The following is a 24,052-nucleotide window of genomic DNA, read 5'->3' on the forward strand; positions in this document are numbered from 1 at the left end:
CCCCCCCAGGTGCCTTTACACCTGATCCACATTTATGGTGCCATGGCGAGGTCTTTCAGGCTGGGATTTAGTTCCTGGGCCTCGGATGAATTGGGCACAGACATATTTAAATGAGCCAATCTGGTTCTCGTCCAATGAGGGCCAAGGTCCAGATCATGACATCTCATAGAATTTACAGTGCAGAAGGAGGCCATTCGGCCCATCGAGTCTGCACTGGCTCTTGGAAAGAGCACCCTACGGTGCTCCCAAGGACCCATGGTCAACACCTCCACCCTATACCCATAACCTAGTAACCCCACCCAACACTAAGGGCAATTCTGGACACTAAGGGCAATTTATCATGGCCAATCTACCTAACTTACACACCTTTGGACTGTGGGAGGAAACCGGAGCACCCGGAGGAAACCCACGCAGACACAGGGAGAACGTGCAGACTCCGCACAGTGACCCAAGCCGGAATCGAACCTGAGACCCTCGAGCTGTGAAGCAATTGCGCTATCCACAATGCTACCGTGCTGCCTCGCAAGATCTAACAAGGTTGCAAATCTGGCAAGAGGCCTCTTGTGAGATTTAATGGCCTTGGTGCGTCACCAAGTCGACCCCGCCCATAGGCTTTGTCATGAACGAGCATTCAGAAATCAAATTCCCGTCTGGCATATCCCTCCACTCACACATGCTTGCTGCCCTCCTCAGAACCACTTTACCAAGATGGCATCTGCCATTTACCTTATCAGAGTGGGGGAGGTCGCATAGGACGCAGATAATCTAGTGGACCCCATGGCTGCGATCCCCATCCAGGCCAGCTTGGTTAGCAGGAGAGATGCCTGGTGCTATCAGTGGGCAACACAACATCTCTTGCCTTTCCCAGACAAGCCAGAGGGAGTACCTGCAGTGAGGCAGCACTGTACTGTGGGCCACATATCGCTTGCTCGGAGACACCACTCAGTACTTTAGGGGGCGGCAGATGTTTCCAAGGTCCAAAGGGGCATATTCTTCAAAAATGATGCTGCTGGTTTGTAGGGAGTGGATGGCCAGCTCTGTGCAGTTTATCAATGGTGGCCCCATGAGCTGACCACGAGGATGTCGTCTTCCAGCCAACCCCCACCGCACAATTGGCCAGGCCCTGTGCCTCTGCTTATCTGATTGGCTGGCCACCATGTGATTATGCAGGGCAAGTAAGTGGAAGCCCCACCCACTTTGGGATCCAATGTTGGGACCTTCACCGTTGGAGCAGAATTCCACCATCTGTCTCTGGAACAATACCTGTGGCTAGTTGGCGATTTCTACTGAACGATACAGATTTATGAAAGCCCAGAGAAATCTGTAAGTCACTTTTTATCATATGGAATGCTGCCATTTCATCTAATGTTTTGGAGATGGAATTCCACAACACTTTATTCTTCGATGCCAACTGGAAATGACCTTAATTATTTTTACAGTATGCACAGCTTACAGCGAGCGGGTACATTGGCGTTCATGTAATACTCTGCTTTTAAGCGCTGAAGATTTAAAGAATGTAAACTGGGGGGTGGGTGACGGGTGAGGGTTTGAGGGCCTGACCTTCCTCACAACTGAGCCAATGTCCCAGTAAACAGCGGTGTGTAGGGATGTTTCACAACCAGTTTATAGGCTAATGGTGTGCAATGACTAAGGAACCGAAGCATACAGAGGCGGCGTAGTGGTTAGCACTGCTGCCGTACAGCGCTGAACCTGGGTTCAATCCTGGCTCCGGGTCAGAGAATCATAGAATCTACAGTGCAGAAGGAGGCCATTCGGCCCATCGAGTCTGCCCGGCTCTTGGAAAGAGCACCCTACATAAGCCCACACCTCCACCCTATCCCCGTCACCCAGCAACCCCATCTAACCTAAGGCCAATTTATCCTGGCCAATCCATCTATCCTGCACATCTTTGGACTGTGGGAGGAAACCTGAGCACCCGGAGGAAACCCACGCAGACGGGGGGAGAAAGTGCAGACTCCGCACAGACAGTGACCCCAAGCGGGAATCGAACCTGGGACCCTGGCGCTGTGAACCATAGTGCTAACCACTATGCTACCGTGCTGCCCAGACTGTCACTGTCTGTGTGGAGTTTGCACATTCCCCCCATGACCGCGTGGTTCTGTCCCTCACAACCCAAAGATGTGCAGGTAAGTGGATTGGCCATGCTAAACTGTCCCTTAATTAGAAAAAGGAAGAATTGGGTACTCTAAATTTATTTTGTTTAAAAGGAATCGAAGCATACTAATCAATTAACCCAACATGATATTCTGGTCAATTGTAACCGTTGTAGGGCAGTAATACCAAGTGGCTTGGCCTTTGTCTGTAGCTGCACCCTTACTTGATGAGGAAAACACACCACCTGGCCCTAGGCTGGTGTAAAAAGCTACAGTTCTATGGTTTAATTACAGAGCAAGTGAGGTGAAGTCAGTCAAGGTTGAGCGAATCCGAGTATGGAACTATTATACTCCCTAGTCATTAATACTTATCAGTTATACTTGAGTTAGAAAGCCTTATTGCGTGAAGAAAATAGCTGTGGGACTTCAAACCTTCAGCCTTTTGTCTTTAAATTTGTTCAGTCTTCTAACTGGTAGTGTTTTAGAAGAAGCAGACACTTTCCTTCATGATGCATAACCAGTTTGCTTCAGTAAGCTCTGTGTAATTATTTGGACTCTCAATACTTGTTAACATGTATCAATTGAATATATTGTGCTGTATTTTCTTAATGTATCTTACTACCACAGTTTTTAACACACTGATTTTATATGAAGTTGCATAGATTTTGTATATGCCATAATTGTTTAATATCGTTAGTGCGGTTGTGCTAACCACTAGGCCACCGTGCTGCCCTCGCTTTGCACTCTTTTAATTAACTTTGTCCCAGGCACCATCCGACATTGTAATAACATACACTAGCAAGCAGTTTTTTCAGCCAAAAACTGATACTCCTTAATGAGTTCTACAAAACATGCAATATTGATACCTATACATCGGCCAGGCACCTGGGACAATAGCTCAAAAGTTTCATGACATTATCTATTCTTTTACCACAAACAAGCAGACACAGAAACTATCTTTCTACATTATCTCTGTAGAAAGCCAGAAAATTTAATGAAATAACAGGAAAGGCTATAATGAGGGGTACGGTCCCACAAGAAAATTACACATTAGTGTTCCAGTCAGGAGATAACAGGAAATGGCATAAATAGATGACCATCGCTCTCAAGAAACCAACCAAAAACCGATCTTGCATTGCCCGGGCCAATGAATGTTCAGGAACCAGCACCCACTTTCTGCAGTTCGATACACAGCATATAGAAGTAAGAAGATAGGCTATGATCAACTGAAGAGGAGACAGCACTGCAGGCTGCTAAAGTCGCTGTTCAAAAGTGAATGATGCTTCCACTGGCTTTGTTGAGTATTACATTTTGTTGTGATTAACTTCGTAAATTCTGGGTCAGCACGGTGGTGCAGTGGGTTAGCCCTGCTGCCTCATGACGCCGAGGTCCCAGGTTCGATCCCGGCTCTGGGCCACTGTCCGCCCCCACAACCCAAAGATGTGCAGGGTAGGTGGATTGGCCATGCTAAATTGCCCCTTAATTGGAAAAATTGAATTGGGTACTCTAAATTTATTTTTAAAAACTAGGGCGGAATTCTCCGCAACGGCCGACGCCGTCGTGAAACCCGGAGTGTTTCACGACGGTGTCGGAGGCCGCTCCTCGCCCCCTATTCTCCCCCCGGTGGGCTAGGAGCGGCGTTTCGTCTATCTCGGTCGCTGGGCCTTGACGCTGGCGTCAAGGCGGCCCACCGGGAATGACGCGGCCGGCGGCACCTAATGACGTCAGCCGCGCATGCGCAGGTTGGCCGGCTCCAACCCACGCATGCGCGGTTGCCGTCTTCCCCTCCGCTGCCCCGCAAGACGTGGCGGCTTGATCTTGCGGGGCGGCGGAGGGGAAAGAGTGGGCACCGATCGCGGGCCAGTCCCCTCCTGAGCACGGCCGTGGTGCTCAATCCCCTCTCCGCCCCCCACAGGCCCCAAACTCACCTTTTGCGCGCTGTTCACACCAGCAGTGACCAGGTGTGGTTGTCGCTGGCGTGAACAGGTCGGGAACGACAGGCCGCTCGGCCCATCCGGGCTGGAGAATCGCAGGTCACCGTGAAAAACGGCGGCCCACGATTCTCCGAGCGGCGTGTCGCGGCCATTTGAGGGGGGGGGGGGGAGTGGGGGGAGAATCGCAAGGGGTGCCAGAGCGGCCCTCCCGCGATTCTCCCACCCGGCCTGGGGAGCGGAGAATCGCGCCGTAAATTCTGCGAAGCTTGTGACAACACACTTGTACCAAGTATGGTCTTGTAGCTAGTCGGAAGTGGAAGTCTCATTTAGACCAGCTCTCCCATATAAGTTAAAGCTTATGACCCAGATCCTATAGGTGGGCTCTCCAACCTGCTGGCCTCACCATCTGTACGCCTCTGTTGCCACCCCAGGCCTGCCTCTGTAGGTGCCCATCCGGACTCCTAACCTGTCCTGCCTCCCTGGAATGAAACTTTAGTGGCTATGACCCTTTTTAAAGGAGACAGATCTGCTGAGTTGGGGAATATCCATCTCGCCTCCTCCACAAGAATCCTGCCCAATGACTCTCGTCTTAAAAAGGTTTTTAACAATTGGAAATTGGGGGTTGCCCTAGATGGATATCAGATGAGCAGGCAAGTAGGCTAACAACACAGATGGTGGGTAGTTCATGAGAGGTGTTAAAGAATATTGGGTGTCGTCACTGTACATGGAAGCTGGCCCTTGTTTATAGGTGATATTGCTGAGGGGAAGCATGTACATTAGGAAAGAAAAGAGGGTAAGGACTGATTTTAGAAGTCACATTGCAGAGAAGCCATTCCTGGTCATGTTCTGGTTATGATTGGATTGGTAAGAGATGTTGACGAAGATTGGTGTGGTTAACCATGAAGCGAATTTGGGGAATGCAAGGAGGAATCAACTACAGTGGGCAGCACGGTAGCATGGTGGTTAGCATAAATGCTTCACAGCTCCAGGGTCCCAGGTTCGATTCCCGGCTGGGTCACTGTCTGTGCGGAGTCTGCACGTCCTCCCCGTGTGTGCGTGGGTTTCCTCCGGGTGCTCCGGTTTCCTCCCACAGTCCAAAGATGTGCGGGTTAGGTGGATTGGCCATGCTAAATTGCCCGTAGTGTCCTAAAAAGTAAGGTTAAGGGGGGGGGGGGTTGTTGGGTTACGGGTATAGGGTAGATATGTGGGTTTGAGTAGGGTGATCATTGCTCGGCACAACATCGAGGGCCGAAGGGCCTGTTCTGTGCTGTACTGTTCTATGTTCTACAGTTACAGTCACAGCCAACGTAATTTGCAATTTTGGTTAAGGCTGGGTGATTGCCATGGAAGTAATTGAGTCTTTTTTTAAATTTGTTTTTGGGATGTGAGGATCACTGGTAAGGTCAGCAGTTTACCCGTCCTTTCTGCACTAGAAACAGTGGCGGTTGGAGATATTCAAACATGGAGCCAGAGGAAAGATGTATGGGTCTGGGAGGCAACAGACTCATTCAAGAACTTTGGAGAGGAAGGATGGATTGTGAGCTTACCTGGAACCAATGTCAAAGTTGGACTTTTTTTTAAGGAGAGGGCGATGACGGCGAATTTTGAAAGAGAGAGGGACAGTACTTGAAAATAGGGAACCAATCAGGTATGGGGAGCAGAATGCAGTGGGGAAAATTACCCCAAAACACCTCAAAATAACTCATCATATTCTGTAGAGTTTCTTCATTGGGGAGGTAGAGAGAAGGCAGCAGCTGCCAAACCAAATATTAGTGCATTTCATTTCATGACTTGCTTTTCAATCCATTTCTCATCTGCCACCTTCCCTCTCGACTGGTCCAACCTCATTATATTTATTCTCTTGGCTTTCAGCACTTGGGGGCAGCTCCTTATCTCGAGTTCGTGGCAGAGCTGTGATACTGTGTGATACGGGCCATATAGCTGGATTGAACCGTTTCATCTATGCTAAAGAGCAGGAGTTCACCTACAACACAGTGAGACTGAGAAAGGCAGATGCATTGACTGGAGTGATTACCTGGAAACCTGGTGCCATAGTCACTTTTACTTTGGGGTATCGGGCAGTGGGTTGACTGCTAAAGGGGCAAAGCAGTGACATTACAAAACATACTTTCTGAAAAAGCCACTATTGTTTCTAAATTCATAAGTTCTATGTTTATGAAATATATATACTATTCTTTATTAAACCAGCAGGGAAAATGAGTCAATTATCATAATTATATTTAATGTGATATGGTACATTTGATTAATTCCAGTAACATAGGAATTTACATTTTGCTGCATCTGTCTGGCCAGTCCCAATCCCAAAGATCAACACAAATCTGACAGCGGGATCCTGCACCCCTGCATTTTTTTCGGAGGTGGGGGGATGACAACCGGAAGACCCTGCCAATGGGTTCAGTCACCTGTCCATACTTTCTGTCCTTATAGTCCTAAACTTTATTTCATCGAAAAAATACTATCCAGCGCCTCTTGAATCTATTTATGCTATCTACTGTTGAGGACATCAAAATCACCTTTAACGTCTGCTGAGCTTGAGTGCTTGAACCATTGGACAAAAGCCTCAAAGGTTATTATAGAACATGAAATATCCTTTGCAGTATTAGGAAGAAACATTTCAATGATTAAGCGCAATTTGGATTTTTAAATTACGTTAATTAAGAGCAAACCTCAGGGTGGCACAGTGGCGCTGTGGTTAGCCCTGCTGCCTCACGGTGCCGAGGTCCCATGTTCGATCCTAGCCCCGGGTCACTGTCCGTGTGGAGTTTGCACATTCTCCCCGTGCCTGAGTGGGTCTCACCCCCACAACCCAAAGATGTGCAGGGAAGGTGGATTGGCCACGCTAAATTGCCCCTTAATTGGGAGAAAAAAAAGAATTGGGTACTCTAAATTTATTTTTTAAAAAGTAAAAGCAAACTTCTGATGTAAGGATGAATAAAGCAATGAGAGCAAAATTGAAGCTAAAAATATACACTCAGTACAGAGACAAAGGACAGGATGACAAAAGGGGATACAAAAGTGTTTGGGAAGATCTCAAATAAACAATTGGGAAAACCAAGAAAAACTGTAAAACTTAATTGTAACAGGATATAAAAAGATATAGTAAATTATTTTACAGGTACAAGTTAGAAAACAAAAATCTGGATAGGAAAAGGCCACAAAGCGATACATTCAAACTCACAGGTAATGACGGCAGAGATATTCAATAACTACTTTGCCTTGGTACTTACCAGGGAGACCAACATGAAGGACAGGACATTCGAAGAAAGAAAATCTAAGGCATTTAAGATGGGAGGTAATCAGACTGAGGAGTGGATAAAGTAGCATAGATGTATATTAAAGGCTGTAAGGAAAAAAGTAGCAGAGCCACTACTGCAGATCCAATAGTAACCTTCAAGCGAACTGGGTAAATAGTTGAAGAATAAAAAAGGCAGAGGTAGAAGTGTGGAGGAATGACACCAGAACAGTGGTTATGCACATCAGGGAATCAGAACTTCTTTCTCAGAAAGAGACAGTGGAGTGATCTGATAGAGGTCTCTATAATTGCAAAGGGCAGGCAGGATAGACATCGGGAAGGTGTTTCCACTTGCTGGGAACACCAAACTAAGGGGATTAAATATAAGAAATAAATCCAGTAGGGAATTCAGGAGAAACATCTTTGCCCAGTGGGTAATTAGAATGTGGAACTCACTGGCACACTGAATAGTTGAGGTGACTTGTCTGAACGTATTTAAGGGGAGTCCAGATAAAAATGAAGGAATGAGTTAATGGGGTTAGACAAAACAGGTAGGAGGATGCTCATTTGGATGTCAAACTCTGTTAGACCAAATGGCCTGTTTCTGTGATGTAATTATTTGGCAAAATGTAACGGGCAACAAACCACACTGATCCCAGCATTTCCGTTTTTCTATTTAAGTTACCTTCTGCTTTCGCTCATTAGATCTGTCAAAAATCTTATGATCATTCCTCCGCCGGCTGACCCTGTGGAAAAAGGCGGGGCTTTGCCATGTTTTCTGGCATTTAGATTCAGAGACTGGTTAACTGCAGCTACACATTCTAAGTCTTGCCCAGAGAACTTTCTTCTCTCAGGAAGGAGCTCTTCCAACACGGAGTTGTTCCGCCTAATGACACAGAACAAAAAAAAAAGAGAACGTTCTCCCCCGATGGCTCACTGGATTAGCAACTAATTATCCAGGATTAGGTTTGGCACTGGAGAGGAGTTGCAAATTGGAGACGGTGGAGGGGAAATCCAAGGAAAACCAGTCAGTCACCAAGGGAAGTTGATTTCCTCAAATGTCTTTCAAATTAAAAGCGAGCTGACAAAATGGTGAATGATCATTAAATACGTTAAAATCTTACTTTGCACACACTTTCTACTTCCACCATTGTAAATTCCTCTGTTCAAATTTATTAATGGAATAAATCTACATAAACTTGTCACACTGCACTTATACCCTCCCACCAGTGATGGCATTGTGACGCCTCAGTTATTGTGTCTATCAGCTCCTCAGTCTGTATTGCAGAGCATCTGCAGCACACTGATTTTTTTTCTGCTTCCCAAATTGATATACAATTTATCATAGTATTGCATAAAAGTATGGGTCGAACATACGACTGGAAAATGGGATCTGATTAATGTCTGCATGCCCTGCGCACCCATTATCCATCACCTTCTAATCCCCTTTGCCTGAAGACTGCACTGCCCATGTTGCAATGCCATGGGAATTTGATGATTAAAGCTCTTTAATTCAAGGAAACAGGCACATAAACCCCAGACTAGAACAAGCACATCATTCTATTCAAAATGGAAAATATGAGCATAGGTCCTTGCAAAGGACAAAGATGTCTGATATTTACCAGGCGCTTGCTGCTCCAGTAATTACTTACGGAAATACATAATGATCCTGCAAACTAAGTTGACTTTTTTGAGTCCAAACTATCAGTACATTATTAATCCTCAGAGATCACCACCCACTTAGCAGAAATATCTCATCTAAACCCTGCTTTATGTTAAGCTCCGCCAGATGTAACAAAAGGACCACCTAGGACTAGCAAACAATGATCTCTTTAGACCAGAAAGTTTGAATGTCTTTCAATCTCTGATGATGTATCTAACACCCACTTGACAGATGCGTAACCAGGACATTCGTGGAACTCTCCAAGCAGAGACCTACAAGAGTGTTGGTAGCTTAAGACAGGAAATATTTGTATCAAATCAATTCATTCATTACAGAGACATGATAACATGTTTGAAAAATGCATGTATGAGCTCATAAATGAAATACGCACATTCTTCTCTATGTTCCAGATGTAACAAAGCCTTGTTTTTTAAACTACATCAAGAGTGAATCTTTTCCCATGATGACAGGGCAACTGAAAAAAATACAATTGCACGTTTTCATGCAAAATGCCATCCTTCCAGAAAAAAGAGGATGAAAACTTGTTGTCTTTCCAAGCTTCTCCACACAGATGTCCTGTGAGATATAAAATTATAATGTACTGGATGGAGAAAGATCTCCGTACAAATCAAAGGATTAGAATGTCAAATAGAACATTGCAACGCTCTTTTAAAGTCTTTCAATATCATCTTTCATAGGGTGGCACAGTGGTGCACTGGTTAGCACTGCTGCCTCACAGCGGCGAGGACCCAAGTTTATCCCGGCTCTGGGTCAATGTCTGTGTGCAGTTTGCACATTCTCCCCGTATCTGTGTGGGTTTGTCCCCCACAACCCAAAGATGTGCAAGGTAGGGGGATTGGCCATGCTACATTACCCCTTAATTGGGAAGAAAGAATAGCACCTTTCATGACCCTGGGACACCCCAAAGCATTTTATAGTCAATTGAGTAATTTTCTGAAATGTGGTGACTTTTGCAGGACCAAAACCGCAGCAGCCAATTTATATTGACAAAATCCTCAACATTTGTGAGTAACACAATTATGATTTTACGTTGTTATGCTGGCAATTAATGTTTTTTAAAATATCAAACAGTTCTTAAAATACTCACTAATCCTTCAAGAATTTATTTACAAACGAGTCAAAGGCTCAGATTTTGTGATACTAATGACCTCAGATTGAAACTGTTAGCCTTCACCGTTCCTATTCTACTGAAACTGCCAGCAACGTCTAGGGTCTCCATGTGCAATGTTAAATGTGGAAATCCAGAGGTTGTCAGTGATTCTGCGTTTCCCCGTAGGGGTGCACTGTTAAAGTCACCCAGACTGCAATCAATTAAAAATCACTGAACGAGCCAACATTTGGCTTTTTACGCTCCTTAGTTCTCTGTCAAAACCTTTGAAAGAGTTACACTTTGTTGAATGAGGTGTAACGGGTTTTTACACCCAAGATTAACTATTTCTGAAAAACATTTCTGGTCCTGAAAAGCAGAGCTGTTCCAGTTGTTCACGTCGGCGGGATTGTCTGGTCCTGCCGACGGCCCACCCCTTGCCATGGGGTTCCCGGCAGTGTGGAGAGGATTCAATGGGAAGTCCCACCGAACAGTGGCGGGAGCAGAGTTCCCGCTGCTGACCAATGATGCGCCGCCTCCTGCCGTCGAGAAGCTCCAAGAATCTTGCCCAATATTTGTGGAATGCCAAATTTCCCCATTATGATAAAAATTACACATTAAAAAAATGTTCTTTTACAGCTAATGATGTTCCAGCTTCTACCTTAGTTCAGTGTCTAGATCCTAATAACTTATTTCTCTCTCAAAAATGTAGTTAAAAGTGAAGGAAAATTAATGCATTCTACTTCCTGATTCGCTGACTGTGAGCATACTTTAAAATGATTGGCTGCTAACCTTGTTTGATGACATCCCTCATGGAGATGTATGAAGATTCCCCTACTTGGTGTCAGATGCAAACTAACACGCCATAGAATTTGCTAGAACTTTGTGGGTAGGTTGCCACTTCACCGACAGCAAAATTCAACCCATTGCATTTACTGAAGCCCTGGATATATCCCCAGAAGGGGGTGGGGATTGGCTTAAAGTATAATCACAGTAGACTGACCACACAGAATACTCACTCTGTTTTCCAACCTAACCTGCAAATCCATCCCAGTCAATGCATGGTCGCAAAGGAGCAAGTCCTGCTTCTCAGTACACAAATCACAGCAAGAGCTGACAACCTAGGCCATCTCATTTATCACAGCAGGCTCCACAATTCCAAAGGGAATAAAGACTTTCTCAGTAGTACGGGGAGAAAGCAGAAACATCTTATTCACAGTGTTTGCTCTAGCAAGCACTTACTGGCATTTGACAACCCTGCAATGAGCCCAGCTGCTCCGTTTTGTTTTAACCAAATTCTGTCGGGCTTCTACAATGTGCAAGCTGTTGGCTGGTGAGTATTAGCAATGGTGTTTTCACAGTACTCTCCAGATGGTGTGTGTAAAAGTCCGACTGTCATGCTGCCAACGTGATGACCAGCTGTCACAAACCGTTAGCCAGGGACCATCAATCAACTTTCAGTAAAGAACCAGCCTCTCAGGTTACCTTTTCACACCAATCCAGCCATCTGAAACTTTCCTCTGCACATCTGCTGATCAGATTGTTTCTAAACCCCTTGTCACAAATAAACCTATTTAAGGTGCGGCACCAAATACTTACGGCTACAATCCACTTACCCCTTTATGGCCAACTTTGCTCAGTCAAGCAGCCTAGAAACTTTGCCTTTCTCCACTGACCCAGCCTTGAATGGGATTACTGGCTGTGTGAACAAGTGCTCAATGATAATTCGTCATTGTTGTTATGCCAATGAGTGCTAAACAAATGTGTGACTGTGCTGACGGTGCAACCATTGGAGCAGATGGTGAGAGTTGGAGTGGGAGTGGGAACAAGAGGCCAGGCAGGATTAGTACAGCATCAACCTATTGTCAAGCCGCTGAGGCACTCAGTTGATTTGCAGAGTTTAGTATAAAACCAGAAACCGTAAAGAGATAATAGGAACAATTGTACAATAAGTGGACAGAATTAACAGAACTGTGTCCTCATGATACATGTACACTGCGGAATCATAGAACCTCAACAGTGCATGTGGGCAGCATGGTGGCACAGTGGTTAACACTGCTGCCTCACAGCGCCAGGGACGCGGGTTTGATTCTGCCCTTCAGTGACTGTGTGGAGTTTGCATGTTCTCCCCATGTCTGCGTGGATTTCCTCCTGGTGCTCCGGTTTCCTCCCACACTCCAAAGACGTGTAGGTTAGGCGGATTGGCCGTGCTAATTTGCCCCTTAGTGTCCAAAGGTTAGGTGGGGTTACGGGGATACGACGGGGCAGTGGACCTGGGGAAGGTGTACTTTCGGAAGTTGGTTCTATGATTTTTATGTAGGGATTTCTTCTGAAAGAGCACCATACCTAGGCCCATTGCCCTGCCTTATCCCTGTAACCCCAACGAACTGTTGGACACTAAGGGGCAATTTAGCATCACCAATCCACCTAACCTGCACATCTTTAGAATCACCATGGGAGAAGGGAGGTGGTAATGACATGGACTGGATTTGAACTACCAGTGGGTTCTGGTGAGGATTGTGTCACTGTGATAATTCAACCCCCACTCCCTCTAAATGCTGGTCCTTGTTTTAAATTCCAACGGCTGACTTCCCACCTATTCCAAATGCAAACTTGTCGGGAGGGGGGGGGCAGCAGATCATATCAGGAAAGGCCCCGATTGCTCCTGCGGGGTCCAGGAGGAAAGTTAAAGCAAAATGGAAATGCTTACAGTTTGGAGCCTCTGCCTGACCCTGAGCTCCTTACTCGGTGTGCTGGCCTGGGGGAGAACTGACTGTCGCTTCTCGTTCAGTTTGCCGAGTAAAGATTGCAATTGGCTCCTGGTGGCACAATCGGGGGCCAATTTTCAGACACAAATTAAAAAGGACGCTGGCCGCCTACTCTGGGACAGTGCCCCTGCCACCCTCTATGATCGAGGGGTTCCTGGAGGCTAACAGGACAGGCAAGTAATAAGGGATGATTTTAACTACCAATTTACTGGCAAGTACTGCCAAATTAGCCCCGTTTGTTTATAATATAGAAATAGCCAGGATTTAGCACATGAACCCAAAGGGTGATTGGGCAATATTTAACAAAACAGTAAGAGGAGTTCCCTATTCTGGGAATAGGATAGGCGTTTGTCGACTCCTGCTCGTGCGGATGTTCATGCAGGTGTGAGAAGGTTAATCTCAATCCACCTCTGTCCCGATTTTGTGCGTGCGCAGCGTTGGCAGCCATCATTTCTATGACAGAGGTCTGGACACGAAAACACGTTCACAGGCTTATCCTCCATTTCTGTTGAGGGACTTGCAAGGGGGTGATACCGTGTGTTTGCTTGTTTTTTTGAGAATATAAGCTGATGTAGCTTCGCATTGATACCAATATGGAATGGCGACATTGCCTTGCTGTTTAATGGTTAGTGCGAAATGTGGAGTGTCACTTACTTGATTTTCAAATCTTAGTTAACTGTTGACCATTTAATAAACTAAATATTCTCAGCTGCCAGCCAGAGAAAATATCAGCCATCCAAGACCCCAATACCTGTGGAACTGTGGTGTCCAGCAGAAGCAAGTCCAACTTTCAGAATAGAAGAAAATGTGACATAGTGACACATATGAACCGAAGAGCAAGCAGCACAGGCCGCCCCTCAGTCATCGCCCCTTTTGCCCTGGTCTCAATACAAGCAGCAGATAGATACTTACTGACGCCACTCAAAGCCTCAAATCCAATCAGGCCAGGAGTTTTCAGGCACGCCAGCATGCACTCAATTACAAACAAAAATCATTTAGGGTCAGAGGGCAAGATAGAGATTCAGAAGCCAACAGCCAAAGCCATTGTTGGCAAGACTGTTAAATGCCGGCATCAATTTCAATTACATTGTTTATTCTTCAAATGATAACATTTTGCATTTTATGGAGCGTATTCCAAATCCTTTCCTCGAAAAACGACACTAACGCAATGTCTTGTCGAGACAACTGGAATGGTCTGGGTTTATGAAAACTACAATCATTTCAATTGGGGATTAACAAAATGAGATTCTTGGTCAGTTTGCATTTCAACACAACAATAATATTGGACATGCTGTTAAGCTTAGTTTATGGCTGAAACCACAGACCTATTTTGGCTCTTAATTCTGCACCATTAAAACACAGGTATGCAGATTAGTTAACTGTGCATAACAGGACAGGCCAGGCGAGGGCATACGAGGTCAGCGCGACCACTATTAGACTCAGCTTTGCTTTTATAAAAAAGTCAGATCAGGAGATATTTATTAATGTGGTAGTGCTAGGCTATTTTAACAGATTATTTTGATTTTTTTGGATTTTATAATAAAAATCATTTTTATGTTGAAATGTTTAGCAGTCTTTTTCCCTCTTCTCTCTGAGGCTAGTGAATTTTTGGAACTCTTTACTGCAGGGGGCTGCAGAGGCTGGGTCGTTAATAGGGTTGCACAATGGTTAGCACTGTTGCTTCACAGCGCCAGGGTCCCAGGTTCGATTACCGGCTTGGGTCACTGTGTGGAGTCTGCAAGTTCTCCCCGTGCCTGCGTGGGTTTCTTCCGGGTGCTCCAGTTTCCTCCCACAAGTCCCGAAAGACGTACTGAATTGGACATTCTGAATTCTCCCTCAGTGTACCCGAACAAGCTCCGGAGTGTGGCGATGAGGGGATTTTCACAGTAACTTCATTTCAGTGTTAATGTAAGCCTACTTGTGACAATAATAAAAAAAGATTATTATGTTCAAGGCTGAGAAAGACAGATATTTAATTAGTAAGGGAATCAAGGGTTATGAGCACAAGGCAGGAAAGTGAACTTGAAGATTATATCACGTCAATCATGATCTCATTGAATGGCGGAGCAGATTCGATGGGCCGAGTGGCCAACGTCTACTCCTACGTCGTAAAAATAAAGTGGTGGCAATAGACTCGCAAAAAATAACAGAAATTAAAATGTAGTTTTCCTCTACATAAATTGTACATTCCCACCACCCATTTCTGCTTTGTTTTTCTATCCTTTGCCTTCCACTTACTTGTACTTCACTGTCCTTCCTTTGCTCAACCTTTACCGTCAAACTTTTGCCAATGCTCCAAGGTTACCCGGAGTTTCAGGACTTAAAAGACTAATCTCCAGAAGATTACTACAAGCAAGCATGGAGAAAAAAATTCAGGGGCATTTAAAAATACAGATACCTTTTTAACATGTTCTTTGAACACTTTTATTATTGGATATGAAAGAGCGACAAGCAGCTCTTTTGCAAGACTGCAAGAATCATTCAATCGGATAAAGAAAGGTGTTTCTTTTCCAATTGGCCAGGGAAGGCAGACACCATGAAGATGGACATATTGGGCAACCAATGGCCATGGTTTGGGTGCAGGGTTGGCGGCAGGGAGTGATATGATCCTCCAGGAATATGTTAAACCGGAATTAACAACCCTAGAATGGTCTGATCTTAACCGTACTCACTGAAATTCCATTTTGAAACTGTACAGCTTGCCCATGATGCATGGACATTATAATGTCCTCAGGACAGTGGATTCTGACCTCAACCAAGTTAAACTGGGACACAGTCCCATAGAACAAGAAAATACATTGGATACTCCACAGGAGACCACAAAGAGAAAGAGAGTTCAGGGAAACTGGGGGAAAGTGCTTAACAATAAATGCAAAGGGTTGCTGAAATAGTGCAGGCCATTGCACCCTGTTGATAATAAGTTTGGAACATGTGATATACATCAATTAGAAGATCAGGTTATGCCTGTTTTAAGCTGAAGAAGCCAATGTTATAACTAGGCCTGTTCAGGTTATAGGGATGATTATGTCCATAGGAGCAGAAGTAGGCCACTTGGCCCATCAAGTCTGCTCTGCCTCTCAATCATGGCTGATATTTTCTCATCCCCATTCTCCTGCCTTCTCCCCATAACCCCTGATCCCCTTATTAATCAAGAACCTACCTATCTCTGTCTTAAAGACCCTCAGTGATTTGGCCTCCACAGCCTTCTGTGGCAAAGAATTCCACAGATTCACCACCCTCTGGCTGAAGAAATTCCTCCTCATCTCTGTGTCTAACTTGCCTTTAAACCAATTTACTTCATCATTGTACCAATGGGCATCTTTAGCAAGGTCCAGCAAGTTTTAAAATTTCCTATCCTTGTTTGCAAGTCCCTCCATGGCTTTGACTGTGCCCATCTCTGTAACCTCTTCCAGTGCTTCAACCCTCCAAGACCTCTGTGCTCCTCCAGTTCTAATCTCTTTATAGAATAGAACATACAGTGCAGAAGGAGGCCATTTGGCCCATCGAGTCTGCACCGACCCACTTAAGCCCTCACTTCCACCCTATCCCCGTAACCCAATAACCCCTCCTAACCCTTTTTTGGTCATTAAGGGCAATTCATCATGGCCAATCCACCTAACCTGCACGTCTTTGGACTGTGGGAGGGAACCGGAGCACCCGGAGGAAATCCACGTACACACGGGGAGAACGTGCAGACTCCACACAGACAGTGACCCAGCAGGGAATCGAACCTGGGACCCTTGCGCTGTGAAGCCACACCGCTATCCACTTGTGCTACCGTGCTGCCTCTTGCGCATTACCAATTCCAGTCACTCCACCATCAATAGCCTGGGCCCGAAGCTCTGGAATTTCCACCCTAAATCTTGTAGTCTCTAGCTCTCTCTCATCCTTTGAAATGTGCCATAAAACCTGTCCTAATATCACCTTATGTGGCTCAGTGTTACATTTTGCTTGACAACACCCCTGTGAAGTGCCTTTGGACACGTTACTGTGTTGAAGGAACCATGCTAACATGAGTATATCACAGGCTGGGAGACGGAAGGACCTACACAGGCCACTCTTCCCCTTAATGCTTGCAGAGTGCGCTGCACCTGCTCAGATTGACCATGACAAATTGGCCATTCTTCATACTCATGCTAATTTTTTTGTGATATCATGAACAGATGGTGCCAAGCAGCAAATAAATGCCGGGGGCAATAAAATTAACTAAGTCAGGATCGGGGAGTGTAGAGAATCAGAGAGAGCAGCCCCATTCGTCACTTATTATGTGATCTTTTGGTGGCCAACCAGGTGGCACTTGACAATGTCCAAGGCACAAGCCACTACACATTGGAGGGGCATGAAGTGAGGGGTAAACTGGGGAGTGTGGGGAAGTGGAGGCCATCCACGCTTCCTTACAACACATTGCAGGCTCTCAACTCTTTGTGAAAAGAATCAATTCCAAGTTAGAAGAAACAGTATTGGGTCTTACAGCTTTTAGCATCAGGATTCTGATAATGAAACTGAAAAGACTTATCCAGAGCATTGCACTAGGCTAGGATGAGAAGGGTTAATCAGTCTGAAAAAGAATTTGCCCAGTTGCCAAAAAAGGAATACTGCATTTTTAAAGTAAACTGATTTATGTATCCACTGAACCAATTTATGTCCCCAGCAGTAATCCTTTCATTTATTCTAAGCTAACCAGTGTTTTTTTTATAAGTTTGTTGCTCAGACCATTATTCCGGTTCAGACCCAAGCCTTTGGATTTTAATGATGATGCTAGTTTTAACTGGCCTGCAGAGACTGTGGTGTTAACTGTATACAGACTGGACAAACATAAGTAGAGTCAGATAGATGAAGCCGTTTTTAATTCGCGTTGACCGAAATATGGATAACAAACTGCATTTGCATAGTGCCTTTAACACTCAAAATGGGCTACACAGTGGCACAGTTGTTAGCACTGCTGCCTCACAGCACCAGGGACCCAGGTTCGATTCCGAACTCGGGTGTCTTCCTGTGTGGAGTTTGCACTTCCTCCCAGTGTCTACGTGGGTTTCCTCCGGGTGCTCCGGTGGACCGGACATAGCAGATTTCTTGGACAGAGGCAAGCGCCTGGCTTCCGAGGGAAATGATGCACCAAGAATGTTATAATGTCATAGAACCCCTACAGAGTAGAAGGAGACCATTCAGCTCATCGATTCTACACTGACCCTCTGAAAGAGCACCATACCTAGGCCCACTCCCCTGCCCTATCTGCCACACCTAACCACACCCAACCACACCTAACCTGTACATCCCTGGACACAAAGGGGCAATATTAGCATGTCCAATTCACTTAACTTGCACATCTTTGGACTGTGGGAGGAAACCAGAGCACCCGGAGGAAACCCACGCAGACATGGGGAGAACGTGCAGACTCAGCACAGACAGTGACCCACGGCCGGAACTGAACCCGTGTCTCTAGCGCTGTGAGGCAGCAATGCCAAACACTGTGCGGCCCAGCCCTCTGCTGCGGCCCGGTGGTAACAGTGGACAAAACGGTGCTTCTGGGAGGAGGAAATTAAGAGACTTTATAGCGATGTTCATAATCATGGGGGGTCCGGGCAGAGTAGACAATGAAAGGCTGTTCGCATTGGTGGAGGGATTGGGGACCAGAAATGGCAAAAGGTGCCACAGAGGCATGTGGAAAAAGATTTTTGTGCAGCGAGCGGTTACGACCCGGAATGCATTGCCCGAGAGTGTGGTGGATAATTAACTGAAAAGGAAATTGCTGGTCGACTGGGAAAAGGAGGGGGTGGGACCTGGTGACGTGCCCGTGTAGAGAGCCAGTACTGACATGACAGGCTTGATGGCCTCCTTCAGTGCTGTAACCATTCCATTATTCTATGATGGTAGCAAAATATAATTTGAAATGTTAATATGCATTGCTTGACAAATGACAGTGTATTCCCTCACGGTGGGCAGGTGTCAGGAACCATTATAGATCGGAAGATCATCGAGATGAAACTTGCTTCCCAAAACTTTAACACATGGTGAGCTATGGTTTGTGCACACTGAGGTCAGATCTTCAAAGGGTTTGTTTTTACATTGAAAAAAATCCATAGATCGTCTCTAACTCCAATTCTCATTTTAGGTAATCAAATGACTTAGAATCTAATTGAGTCTTTGTGTCCGGTATATTTTTTCACCTACAGATGTATCAAATAGCTTTAAGCAAACGCAGATTTTTGCGGTAGTACTTTAGTTCTCCTTTTGAAGAAGGTGATGGGAGGGCATGGTGTGCATCCCACACAATTGCCAGCAAGCCGTTTACCAAGATTAGGGTTAAATCTGCTCACGTGAGCCCTTGCATCGCGACGAGCAAAGACACAGGTTCCGGTTCACAAAACTGTTGTCCAGTCATGCAGACAAGAGCAAGTGTTGTGAAAAAGGCCAACTGAAACAAAAGGCCATTTGGTGGAAATCTTTAGGTGTAATTAGTACAATTCACCTTCAGGCTAAAACAGGCCTCACTTTTCAACCATAGCTGACATAATGTCAACACTAGTACATTAATCACTAATAGCTCATTTAAAAATGCATGCACCTTCACATCTCTCTCTCGATTACAGATTACAAAGCATCATTGGGATTCATTTGCAGGCAAAGTCACTTAATAGATTATTTCCGATTTAAGACACCAGCCATCAGGGAAATTTTTGCACCAAATTCCAGCGACCGAAGAATGGTCAGTCACCCTCCATTTTCAGTGAAATACAGTCCAGGAAAGTCAGAGACCAATGATAGGGCACTCTAAAAAGGGTCAACCTTTCTGAAAATCACTCTCATCTAAAGACAGTAGGCTGGATTCTCCGCCCCGCCGTGCCACTTTTCTGCCTCGACCCGCCGGGAGGGATTCTCCGTTATGCCGGCCAGTCAATGGGGTTTCACACTGTGGGGCAGCCCCACGCCATTTGGAACCCCGCGGATGCCAGCTGGCAGAGAACCCCGCCCAGTGAGTTCCAGGTCTGTAGTTGGGCAGTTTACTGAAATGTAAGTTAGTACGGCAAAACATAGAATTTATGAGTGTTTTTTGATCATTCGGAGTGCTCTTTTTCTTGGTAACTCCTAAATTGGCGTGTAACATTGGAAATACGCCAGACGTCAGCCCCACAAAAACACCAGCAACACTAACTGGAGTGGGATGCCATCATTATGGTCAGCTTGACCAATCAGAAAAGCCATTCCAAACCAGCAAAGAAAGTCAAGCCCAAACACTTGCTTCACAGCGCCGAGAACTGGGTTCAATTCCCGGCATACGTCACTGTGTGGAGTCTGCATGTTTTCCCCCGTGTCTGTGTGGGTTTCCTCTGGGCGCTCCGGTTTCCTCCCACAGGTCCCGACAGGTGGGCTTGTTAGGCGAATTGGACACTGAATTCTCCCTCTGTGTACCCGGGCAGGTGCCGGAATGTGGCGACTTGGGAATTTTCACAGTAACTTCATTGCATTGTTAATGTAACCCTACTTGTGACAATAATAAAGATTATTAAGATTATTATTAACAAGTAGCTGTAACAGAACCTGTCATAGCATCCAATCAGGTTCTGGATGGGGAGTCGATGGGTCCTATCTATTGTGCAGATCAATATTCTCAGTGATCACTCTGATGATGTGCAAAGTAATAATAATAATAATAATAACACCAACATACTGGACAAAAACCTGAAACCCAAATAGTGTGCAAGGCCTTTTCCATGAAAATGAATATATGCGGCTATAATGTGCTGCCATAGTCAAGCTCAGTGGCTCTTCAACAATTTCTATTGGACAATTACAATAGAGTTTCGGCACTTCTAACAATCTGTAGCTTTTACAGGCACAATGTAAACTTAAGTACAAGTGTAAAGTAATGGTGGATCGGTGGGCCCTGATCGCGGGCCAGGTGACCGTGGGGGCACCCCTTGGGCCAATCGTCCTGCGCCCCCGCGCCAGGACCCCGGAGCCCGCCCGCGCCGCCAGTCCCGCCAGTAAGGGAGGTGGTTTGATTCACGCCGGCGGGATCGGCAATACAGCACCGGGACTTCGGCCCATCGCGGGCCGGAGAATCGCCGTGAAGGAGGGGGGGGACCGGTGCGGCGCGATTCCCGCCCCCGGCGAATATCCGGTGCCGGAGAATTTGGCGGCCGGCGGGGCGGGATTCACGCCAACCCCCCCCCCCCCCCCCCCCCCCCCCCGGTGATTCTCCAACCCAATCCAGCCCCTAGGAAACTAGGAAAGGTAACAACCTGTGCATTTCCGTGTCTCAGTTACTAACTGGATCTGTACTCGATGCTTTAAAGTTGCTAGTTAGTGGCAGCGTGGGAGGATTTCATGAATTACACCCCTCCTGACAAAAATATTATGGCGTTCTAGCTCCACTGACTATATAATAATGGTTTTTGGTTGTGCGATTGATATTCCTCTTTGCTGTCTCTTTAATGGCCAGGACAAGACGCTCTGCATCAGGTGGATATTTCGCAAGCTTCCAATGATGTTTGCAGGAGCGTGTATTTAACAGAAAGGTGTTGTGACAGGGCGGCATAGTAACATAGTGTTGTCACTGCTGCCTGACAGCACCAGGGATCCGGGTTCAATTCTGACCACGGGAGATTGTCTGTGTGAAATCTGCACGGGTTTCCTCCAGATGCTCCGGTTTAGGTGGATTGGCCATGCAAATTGCCCCCAGTGTCTAAAAGTTAGGTTAGGTTACAGGGGATAGGGTGGGGGAGCGGGCTGGGTGGATTCTCTTTCAGAGGGTCAATGCAGACTCAATGCACTTTAGGTATTAGAACATAGAACAGTACAGCACAGAACAGGCCCTTCGGCCCTCGATGTTGTGCCGAGCCATGATCACCCTACTCAAACCCACGCATCCACCCTATACCCGTAACCCAACAACCCCCCCCCCCCCCCCCGCACCTTACTTTTTAGGACACTACGGGCAATTTCGCATGGCCAATCCACCTAACCCGCACATCTTTGGACTGTGGGAGGAAACCGGAGCACCCGGAGGAAACCCACGCACACACGGGGAGGACGTGCAGACTCCGCACAGACAGTGACCCAGCCGGGAACCGAACCTGGGACCCTGGAGCTGTGAAGCATTTATGCTAACACCATGCTACCGTGCTGCCCACTATGATTCAAACCTCTGATACTGGTGCAGCAATGAACCGTGTGTTTTGTGGAACCTCAAGCATCCATCAGCGGGGAGGGAATTCACAAGGTGTAACAAACTGGTCGGTAATCGGGATTCCGCTGAATGCGTTGACCAGCTATTCAGGGAGATTGGAGGAGCCACTTGTTCATGAATCTCCTCACGCTCAGTTACTTTTCAAATCATCGTTGGGTTGAGCCAACAAAAGGTTTAAGAAGTTGTTTTTTTTAATTGACAGAAAGAGGCTAACTCTGCCACGGTTGCCCCAGACAAATTACAAAGTGGCCAACAGCAGTACAACTTGCATTTCTGTAGCACCTTCAATGTAGTAAACTGTCCCCCACTAGGTTAAGCCTGAAGTCGTTCCTGACAGGAGATGTTTTAAACCTTTTCAATGAATGTGACCATCTACTGCACTCATGGTACGACCTCCTGTGAAACTTCCCTAGTGGAAGATTATGGAGGGAAATCTTCCCAAGTGTCAAGAAAATGCATAACAATGTTAAAGATGGGGAACCTTAATTTCCCTTTCTGATCCTGACAGATCTGCTGTACATTTCTAGCATTTCTGCTCCATGTGAAATGGGGATTTTTCTGTTCTATGGCGACATACAGCAAGAAGGGAGAGCAGTGCCCATGTTTCTGTGGCAGTACTTGCTCAGACTGTGGGAGGATACAGTTATGTGCTGTGTGAGGCCTCAATCAGCACGCGGTGATTTATACTCTGTAATTAAATTGCCATTTTCTGCTGTATGTTCACTGTTGTGCAGCAGAACGTGATACTGCCAGAAAACACACTCTGGGGAGCGCAATCTACCAACTGCCATTCTGAATAACCAGAGAGTTACAGGGCAGGAAGTGTAGAATTACCATCAGTACTGAGATCATCACTGGCTTCACATCGATATGCTGCATAAGCAATTCTGGTCATAAAACAGAATTTTTTTATTATATAGTTGAAACCACATCACATGGGGCTAAATTTCAGGAAGGACTGCTGGGAACATTATGGTTGCAATTACAGTCTTTTCTAGAGCTTTAAGAGCAACAGTAACATGTGACTGGCTACTTATGGGGAAGCACTTGCCTTTCATTATGACTGGGCTGCAGTCTTATTTAACCCATTATCTGGTGTAAACACTAAAAATAGGTAATTTCTTGAGGTTACATTGCGTGAATTAGCAGTGCACCAGTGTGCAACATGTCCGTATGAAATTCCATTGTGTGATGGTTTAACTGAGATGTGGAGATGCCGGCGTTGGACTGGGGTGAGCACAGTAAGAACTCTTACAACACCAGGTTAAAGTCCAACAGGTTTGATTCAAACACGAGCTTTCGGAGCACAGCTCCTTCCTCACCTGAGGAAGGAGCTGCGCTCCGAAAGCTCGTGTTTGAATCAAACCTGTTGGACTTTAACCTGGTGTTGTAAGACTTCTTACTGGTTTAACTGAGGTCATTAGACATTTTTAAATGAGTCTCTGTTTTGTTTGTTAGGTGGGATTCTTGTTACCGAGACAGAAGTTTGTGGGTTGAAACTCTACTCTGGAACTTAAGGCAAATAATCTACGCTGACCCTTCAGTCCAGTCATGGGGAAAGCGTGATACTGGTGAAGCTACTGTCTTTCATATGAATAGACGCCCTCTAATCAGTTGGGTGTTAGAAATGAAGAAAGCAGGGAACACGCGAACAAGAATATGCCATTTGCCCTATTAAGTGTGTTCTACCATTTTTGTTAGCTATGGTAGTTCAATCTTTAATACTGGCTTTTCTCCATATCTCTTAAAATCCTTACTTCCCACACAGATTTCTTTCTACCCTTTAAAGGGAGTTTTGCTCATGCCCCGGCCAATGTTCCTCCCTTGACCAAAAATAGATCAGCTGCTCATCATTTCATTGCTGTTCGTGAAAACGTTACTGTGCAGTGTTTCTGGCTGGGTTCCACAACAGCTCTCGCTCTTTAAAAGTCATTTGCTGTCTGTGACATGGCTTGGGACGTCCAGAGAAATGAGATAAGGTGCTACACAAATGCAAATTCTTTCAGTCCTAACTCTCAGTTG

At 45.8% G+C, this 24,052-nt stretch overlaps 1 protein-coding gene across 6 annotated transcripts in view; it reads right to left on the reverse strand.

Moving 5' to 3' along the window:
• The window catches only part of lhfpl2b (LHFPL tetraspan subfamily member 2b), a 222,823-nt gene that overhangs the window by 104,604 nt on the left and 94,167 nt on the right, over nt 1-24,052 (reverse strand). Inside the window, exon 1 of one of the 6 annotated variants that reach the window (XM_038805554.1) lies at nt 11,689-11,797. The exons of 4 other annotated variants lie outside the window; for them this stretch is intronic. The gene's annotated coding sequence lies outside the window, so the exon portion shown is untranslated. Of the gene's footprint in view, nt 1-11,688; nt 11,798-24,052 lie in introns of those variants that run through there. One more of the 6 variants, XM_038805553.1, reaches the window with a different exon arrangement.

Source organism: Scyliorhinus canicula, chromosome 8 (genome assembly GCF_902713615.1).
Source record: "Scyliorhinus canicula chromosome 8, sScyCan1.1, whole genome shotgun sequence".
NCBI classification, from domain to species: domain Eukaryota; kingdom Metazoa; phylum Chordata; class Chondrichthyes; order Carcharhiniformes; family Scyliorhinidae; genus Scyliorhinus; species Scyliorhinus canicula.